The sequence below is a fragment of the Benincasa hispida genome, chromosome 4 (genome assembly GCF_027475165.1).
Source record: "Benincasa hispida cultivar pf3 chromosome 4, pf3_genome.v1.1, whole genome shotgun sequence".
In the NCBI taxonomy this organism is placed as follows: domain Eukaryota; kingdom Viridiplantae; phylum Streptophyta; class Magnoliopsida; order Cucurbitales; family Cucurbitaceae; genus Benincasa; species Benincasa hispida.
The window spans coordinates 22,806,830-22,815,807 of NC_143481.1; the positions used below are offsets into that span (position 1 = coordinate 22,806,830).

Genomic DNA, 8,978 nt, shown 5'->3' on the forward strand with positions numbered 1-8,978 from the left:
GCGATATAGTCCTTTGTCAAGCTCTCCTTTCAGCAGTGTTTTGCTTGTAGCCTTATCCTTGATGATACAACAGTCAGTGTGAAATTCAACAATCACAGCATTGTCATGAGAAAACTTGGATATACTAATTAAATTCTTTGCAATATTAAGTACACATAGGATATCATTTAGTATAAACTCATTGCTTCCATCAGATAAATAAAATTGACCAGTGTGAGAGATATGCAATTTTTCACCATTACCTACAATGACCAGTTCATAACCTCTATACTTTGTCGGATTGTTGATGTTGTTATAATCGAGAGTTACATGATTTGTAGCTCCCTATCGATGTATCAATTTGGATCAGTTATTGTCTCCGGTGTGGCCACAAAGGGGTTGGAGGTCTGTGAGGCTGTGAACACAGCTGCGGCATTGTTGCTGGGGCCAATCGACCCATGATTTCCTCTGCTTTGTCTATTGTTCTGGGAGTACTTTTTATCAAATCGATGATAATATACCAAGGCTGAGTGACCATACTTCCCACAAACTTGACATGTCGGTCTATTTGAATTGTTATTTCGTCATCTTCCTCGATCGCGGCTTCCACTTTGTCCATTGAACGGATTATGGTTAGAACTGCTGCCTTTAAAGCTGTTGCCCTATTGCCGATTCCTATTGAATGAGGGATTAAATTGTGACTTCCCTCCATTTGTGTGCATGTTGAAAGCTATATTGACAGAATGATTTTGGGCAAATGAGCTATGCATTTTGACAGAGTTTTGGTGTTCCAAGCGATTTTCATATGAAAGAAGTTCGAATTTCTATCTAACCAAGAAATACCTTATTTGCCTTGGATGCCCACGACTACTGGGCTGTATTCTTCATCAAGGTCAAGAAGAACTTGCAAGATCATTTCTCTTGTCGAAACAAGGCTGCCTGTTTGCGCAAGGTTGTCGGAGTGCAACTTCATCAGCTTCAGATACTCACTCATTTTATGACTTCCTTTCCTTGTCTATTGGAACACCTGCCTTAGGTAATCTTCTATCAGCTTGAACTCCGAACAACTCTTGGATGACATCCTACAGTTCTTTTGCATTCTCGTATCCCATAAGTTGAACGGCTACATCTGGAGCCATCGAGTTGTACAGTCATCCTAGCGGGAGTTGATCGACGGTCAGTCATGCTTCATATTGAGGATTTAGACATCGTTCAACTGACGAGCTTACTCTATCATCACTAATCGTTTGGGAGTTGGAGGTTGCTTTAGAAGTTGTCTGGACAAATATCGGTGGACAGGGGATTTATCTTTGTAGCTTCGCAAGATGGATAGCGCGATCGTCTTCCACAACATGAAGTTGTCGCGTTCTAGCTTTGTGGTGGCGAGCTGATTGAGGAGCTGATTCAGAGATGGAGTGCTGAACTTCACTAGTTCGGTGGTGGAGGAGCTTCCGATGAGTGTGATGTTGGCCATGGTTGCTCTGATACCAAGTTGAAGAATAAGAAGTTTTGTTTTGAGAATGCCCTTTCATCTTCCTTCTCTTTGTATTCAATCAATGCTTAGATATATACCGCCTATTTTCTTATATAACATTGTCCTTCAATGTGGTTACATAATAATACAAAAGAATAAAGAATATTACACATGACTTGCTTTGTTTGGTGGAGAGAAATAATTCTAACAAATTCTCGACAGAATGTGGTGACTCATTTCCAATTTATTCTTCCACTTTTCCTTTTCCTTTTCCATCTTTATTTCCTTCCCTAACATAAAACAATTACATTGTTTATGAGGCAACCATGTTTAATAACTATTTGATAAAAAGCTTTTAAATTTGTTAGTGCATTTATATAAATAAAGAGAAGATTCAAACAAATGATCAATATGGTATAATCCACAAGACGTGGTTACCATATATTATTACATTGTGATTAAATTTGTATAAGAATAATTTATAAAATAAATTATTTAAATCATGTTTAATAACCATTTAGACCTCACTCGATAATATTTCGTTTTTTAAAATTAAGTCTATAAACAACATTTTCGTCTCTAAATATTTTGCTCTGTTATCTATTTTCTACCAATCTTTCAAAAAATTAAGCCAAGTTTGAAAACTAAAAGTAGTTTTTAAAAACTTGTAATATTTTTAAAATTTGACTAAAAATTCAACTCTTTTACTTAGGAAAGATGAAAAGTATTGTAAGAAATGATAAGAAATAAGTTTAGTTTTTTTTATAGAAAAAAATAAATAACTAAGACCCGTTTGGTAACCATTTTGTTTTTTGTTTTTTTTTAAATTAAACCTGTGGACAATACTTCCATTTTTGAATTTCTTCATTTGTTATCTACTTTTCACTGATGGTTTAAGAAAACAAATCAAATCTTGAGAATTAAAAAAGTAGCTTTCAAAAAGTTGTCTTCATTTTTGGAATTTAGCTGAGAATTCAACCATTGTACTTGAAAAAATTATAAGAAATGTGGATGAAATAAACTTAATTTTAAAAAACAAAACAAAAAACTAAATGGTTACGAAACATAGTCTAAATGATTATCAAATGAGACATTCGTTTTTAGTTGTTGAAAACTAAGCTCATAAATGTTACTTCCACTTATTAGTTTCTATGTTTTCAAAGAGAAATATTTTCAAAATCCAAAAGAAATTTAAAATTAAAAAAGAAAAAAAAACCTTAAAACACTTGTTTTTGTTTTTATAATTTTACTAAAATTTCAAATATTTACTTAGAAAAACAAAAACTACGGAATGAAAAACATGAGAAAATAATCACAATTTTTAAAAATAAAAAACTAAATATTTATCAAACATCAAAATGTTCAAGCAAACTTATCTTGAAAATGTATGTTTTTTTAGTCGTAGAATACCCATATAAAAATTGGAAGAAGTATAAACACTTTACATTGATGGAGATGCATTTTTCATAAAGAGACATAAAAAAAGAAAAAAAAAATCACATATATGGCGATGTTGTTGTCAACTAAGAAGTGGACCTCTTTCAACAAGAACATGTCTTGCCCCGTGAACTCAATTCTAGGGATCATCACATTTCATATAATTTTAATCTTATATTATAGTGTGAGGCTTTAATAAATATGTATAACACGTGTCAACCAATACCACCCATTTCAAAATAAAAATTATGCTTTAATCTATCTATGTTTAATTTAACGGTGATTTGTACTAAAAAGAAATTAACCGTGATTGAGATATTGTCTCTTAATGATAGATATTCTCCACTTTTTACAAATTTAAAATATTATAATAATATAGGCATACATATTATTAAAAAATTTGATAATAATTTTCTCAAGGTTTAAAAACAGCTTTAATAGTCAAATCTAGGTGCGGATATTTTAATAGTCAAACCAAGCATTTTTGGATTTTTTTTCTTTTAATTCTAAATGTTTTTAAAAATTTTCTATTTATAAGAATTTTTTCATTTTTTGTTTGGTATATTTACGATTTTTTTTTCTCTTTTAAAATATACCTTTTCATATCAACTTATATCTCTAAATTTTAGATTGTATAAAAAAATTTAAATTAATATTATATCAATTTAAACATTGAACTTTGTGAATGTATTAATATATACTCTCGAGTTTGTTTTTGAAAAAACATCATGTGAAACTTATGATTGTATAAATTAAACTCCTAATTAAATTTTTATAAATAAATTAATTTAAACTCTTAGTTAAAAATTTTCCTTTCGGAATTATCCATGTATCAACTCTAATTGTCTATTTTATAGAATTGGTACCACATTTGTGAGTATTGATACATTGATTTATTTATGAAAATCTAAATAATTTAATTGATACATATTATTAATTTCACAAGATAAATGTGGAATCAAATTTGGAGAATGATATAAATTACATTTAGAAAAGTGATTTAGATTGATACAATTATTAATTCAAAATTTTAATTAATATAACCTCCAAAAGAATCACGATTCTATTCAGACAAAACATTGTTATACAATAGGAAAATATAAAATAGTTATGCGTTTCAACCCAAACAAATTTTTTTTTTGGTTGTATTATTGATGTTGTTTTGTAGCATATAGGGAAGTCATTTGCCTGGCTAATTAAGGCAATAATTAATGTCATTAACCTTTTATATTTTACTTCATAAATCAGATTAACAACGGGCCACTACCAATTGTACATGTTTTACTTTTTATAGTTTGAGCTTAATAATTGATTTTTAAAGATTTTGTTGTCTCAGTACCACCATTTTTGATTAGTTAACTTTATTGATATTATTAGAATCTAATAAATATATCTCCTTAGAAGGGAAAGATTTTAGTTAACTACATCTTAACCTTTTCCACGTTTGACTTTTTAGGAGTTGTGATGCGAATATGTAATAAATAGAAGAGAATAATCAGGGTTACATGGATAAAAGATATTTATGAGTTTTCGTATAGATAGTAATAGTAATATAGTTTAAAAACTGAATGTTAAGATCAAAATGAATCTAGTTCATTTCGCTGTTGTTTTTTTCTTGTATGTTTCTGTCTTTCAATTTTTTTTTTATTGCATAAAAATTTCATTACCAATTCCTTTATCTTTCTTCGACTTCTTCATCACCACACAAACTTCTTCTCTTTGTTTGAAATTCAAATAGTACTTTTTTACGATTGCTTGCGGAAATTATAGATTTGATCAAAGGAGACGATTTATGAGATAATAATAAAAAGGGAAAACTATTTTCTTTCCTTTCCTTTTTTTTTTTTTTTTTTAACTAGCCATCTCTCTTACAACTAGCCATAATGAAATTATTTTTAGACCATTGTGAGAATCTTTATTCAAACCAATAGACTATTTCTTTAACCAATTGTAGGATATTTTTAAAAACAAGAAAACTCTTAAACCAATAAGAGAATCATTGCCACTAATTTCTTATGGAAATTAGTTGGAGACGTTTGGGACACCAACTATTAAACATGGAGTGGATTATGATAGCCACTATAAGAAAAATCAATTTCAGTAACAAAAGTTTAGTGACACAGACCATTTTTGTTGCTAAAAATTAACTAATAGCAACACTTTAAAACACATGTCACAAAATATCAATATTAGTCACGAAATTTGTCTTGGCGTCATTAAAAAAAATTGTGACGTATATACTGACACTACTAAAGGTTAATAACTTTCAGCAACATATTACCTCGTTGTTGAAAGTGCAAAAAAATTAAGTGAAAACATTTTGACGAATTTTTCCCCTCTTGATTTCCCCCCTCATTTTTTAATTTCCCCCAATTTTCATTTCCCAAATTTCCTTCCATCTTTCCCCTTTGTCCGATTTTCCCTTCTATTTTTCCTCCCCTCCCCCTTTCTCCGATTTCCCCTTCCATTTTCCCTCATTTCCACGGTTCGATTTCCTCATCGCCACCAACGAATCAACAGTTGTAGTTTGCCTAAAAACACTGTATGCCGGTCATGATTCTCTCCTCCAACATTCTTCTTGGTGGTTTCTTCTTTCGACGTCCGCGGTGAGTTTTTTGTTTTTTGGGATTTTTTAGCGCCATCAATTATTGTTTTTCTTCTTTTCATCGTCTTTGGTTTCTTCTTACAATTCTCTTTGTTTTTTCCCTCCTTGTTACCATCTCTTGTTTGTTCTTTATTTGTTTTTCTTCGGAATGAACTTATTTATTGCAGTGCTAGAGGCACCACTGAAGACCATTGTGAAGCTTCTTCTTCTTCTTTAATGGTAGCTAACATTTGAATTTGAAAATTGGAAGCTCCAATCTCTCTCTCTGTAAGACCTCTGTTTTTTTTTTCATCTAAAGAATTTTATTTATATTCTTAGAATTTGTTGGCGTGACAATGATGGGGTTTCTCTTGTCATGTCAGTAGATTGTTTCCAGGGTTTCTCTTATGTGAATAAAAATCCCTTGAATTTTTGGGTCTCCATGAAACTGATTTTTCAGGAGGGATTCCTAGTTCCATTGATGAAGTCAGGGCCTTAAGGTACTTAGACTTTAGTTCTTGCAATTTCAATGGTAAAATTCCTGAATCAATCAATTTAAACTTTAAAAGAGGCTTAAAAGAGCTTTACTTCTGTTATTTTTTAAACAAAAACTTTAAAAAACCCTAATCATAATTAGAAGTACAAGTTAGTTGATCCATGAAATTGTTCACTTGTAGATGATAGAGAGGAGACAAAATAAGCATTAGTTTAGAGGTGGAATTTAAAAGCATATTAACAATTATGGACAGTAGCTCTAATTATGTTTGGGTAACTTTTGTGCATAGTCTAAAATTAAACTATAGAAAATGGTATCTTACTAATAACGTATTTTAGAATTTGGCTCCCTTTCATATCCTAAAAGTAATTTTATAAGGTCACGAGTTATGTTGTTTTCCAATGAGTTTATGTTCATGAATTTGTTACTTTATACTCACTTGCTTACATGTTTTATTTTATTTTTCTTTCAAATTTTATGTCAATGACTTTGAGTACCAATTGCCCCATGTTTATATGGAAATTTGAAGAACTTAGGTAGGTTTTTTTCAAAAATATAAACTTGTTGGGTTTGTTTTTGTGGAGCATTAGTTGTTTTTGTTTAGTATTACTTGTTTTTGTGGGGTTAATATTTGATTTTGCAGACATGAGTATATGTAAAAAATGAATTTCAATTTTCCTGTAAAATTTAGTGATTTCAAATCTTTTTTACTGTGAATGTTGCCTTTGCCTTTTTATCATTTTCTTTGCATTGGACTCACTTCTTTGGGTATTGTGTTGAATGTTGCCTTTGTTGCCACTGCTCTATGCAGATTTTGCAGATTTATGCTTTCGAAATAGTCTAATTCCACTATTTTAAGTGTGGATTGAAAAGTTTTCTAACAAATAAGTTTTGCAATCTCTGTATTTATGTAATATGTGTATTTCTTTGCATCTTTCTTTTGAAAAATTAAATAGAATTGCATTTCACATTTTCTAAAACATATTAGCATGGAGCTTGATTTTCTTGTAAGATGATATTTCACGTTTGTTCGTTATTTATGATAGAAATGCATTTCACGTCTGTGTGTTATTTACGACTTGCATTTTATGTTTGTGGCTTATTTTGCGATTTGCCTATTTTTGCTCTTAGAAGAGAAGGGATCTATTACTCAACCTTTTATTTGCCTCTGTCATTTTGTTACACTTGCACCATTTTCTCCTTCCTTCTTCAAGAACTCTTCATTAAAAAATCACTCAACAAAGTTTTATTTGTTTAGTTTCTCTAATGCTTGTGTTGTACTTTACTATTGATTGTAGCTTTACTTTACTTGTTTAATTTCTTCGCGATTTCTCAGTTTCGATGTCTCTCCAAATCGTGAATCGGTGATTTTTAATAGCAATAGTGAATCGTCCCTCTTTTCTTCACTTCTCCCTCTTTTCTTCTTCTTCCTTCTCTGCTATTTTTACCCTCTACTATTTATCCAAAACCGTAATATTTTCTTCTTTGTAGAAAAAAGAAAAATCACAGGCATTATCACCTATGACCCGTTCTCAGCAATGAAGGGTTGTTTCCATTTCTCAATTTACCCCTTTCACTCTGTTCCTTGATATTTGCCTTTTCTTCTCTTTTGTAGAAGGTTGTTCTAAAGCTGAATTTTCACCACTTTAAAGTAAAAAAAGAAGGTCTTGAAGTTAGTCTCCACTCTCCTAGATCAGATGGTGAAGATTTTGAGAAATAAGAATCTTAGTTTTTTTCTTCATCACCATCTTCCCCTCCCCCTTTTTTTAGATTGATTCTAGTGTGGCTATTGATTGATCGATTTCTATCTTTCAATGGCAATGGTAATGAAAATGGATTTGTATAGTGGAAGAACCAATAAATGATGATGTCGACACTGTAGGTTAGGGTATTGGAGGTTCTCCTTCAAGTTTTTGTCTCTACCAATTTGAAGTGTACTTGGGCTCATATGAACTGACAAAGTGTAATTGAACTTGAAGCTAATGTTTCTTTATCAAGCGCTCTTATATTGTTAAATTGTCATAACATATATTTCAATTATGCATTTGATGGTCTAGATATTAGTTGTTATAGATAGCTATTTTGATACTATACCATTATGATTGAGTTTCCATCGAGCAAATTTATATTGTTAAGTTAGTTTTGGATATGTTACTGTCTTCCAGGTTACTCTTAATGTCGACGTGCAGTGGAATCCAATTGACCCTTGCAAGATCCAAGATCAATTTGAGAGATGTTGTTATGTTAATTAACTTTTTTATTCTCTTAGTGTGGCTTACAAATTTTGGGTTGTTCGTTTCTAGCACGTTTAATTGTTGATCTGTGTACATTCTAGAAGTTTTATGAAGATCTATATCAGGAACTGAACAAGAGTACGAGAAGATTGAAAGTTTGAATGTTTGTGACAATCTAGCTGGCCATTTGGTAATACTCTCCTATTTGCCCATGGTTTGAAGGAAACTGGTTTTAGAATCAACATTTCAATTTTAACATATGCTATTTTTATTGTAGAATTAGCTAATGAGTTTTATTTATCTGCTACTTCATTGTTGCTATGTTACTGCCTTCTAGCTTTGTTGATAAGTTATTCATGGCTTTGATGGAAAATAATTTAGTTCCTAATGTTAATATTTTTGTTAATGAGTTTTGTTACGGTTTGTAGTAATTTTTTCAATGGGTTGATAATTAGCGTGCTAGAAGAATGTATCATGTCATCCCTACCATTTTTTATTTTCACGTACTTATTACTTTTTTTTTGTTGGCCATATTTTATATTTCAATGGCCAGATTTTTGTTGGCCAGATCTACAACTATATTTTTGTTGTCTAGGAAATGCTGCAATGATTTTGGGAATACAATAAATAAGTGGAGTTCAAACGAGCAAAATATGTTCCTTTAAGAGGTAATAATATAAAACATTATTCTTAAAATCTAATTTGTTAAAAGTGATAGATTAGAATATGTGTTATAGTGCTCTGACTATCATGCAGTTATGGTAGTCATAACTT

General features: G+C 30.7%; 1 long non-coding RNA gene across 3 annotated transcripts; it reads left to right on the forward strand.

Annotated features, from left to right (window-relative positions):
- The first annotated feature begins 5,048 nt into the window (after positions 1–5,048).
- LOC120076706 (uncharacterized) lies at positions 5,049–8,430 on the forward strand. 3 transcript variants are annotated; one of them, XR_005481619.2, is made up of 4 exons: positions 5,162–5,496; positions 5,663–5,762; positions 5,861–5,974; positions 8,136–8,430. It is a non-coding gene; the product is annotated as an uncharacterized LOC120076706 (long non-coding RNA). The 3 variants fall into 3 exon arrangements; XR_016529419.1 differs by having other exon boundaries at positions 5,170–5,496; positions 5,858–5,974; XR_016529420.1 differs by lacking the exon at positions 5,861–5,974 and having other exon boundaries at positions 5,049–5,496.
- The last annotated feature ends 548 nt before the right edge of the window (positions 8,431–8,978 follow it).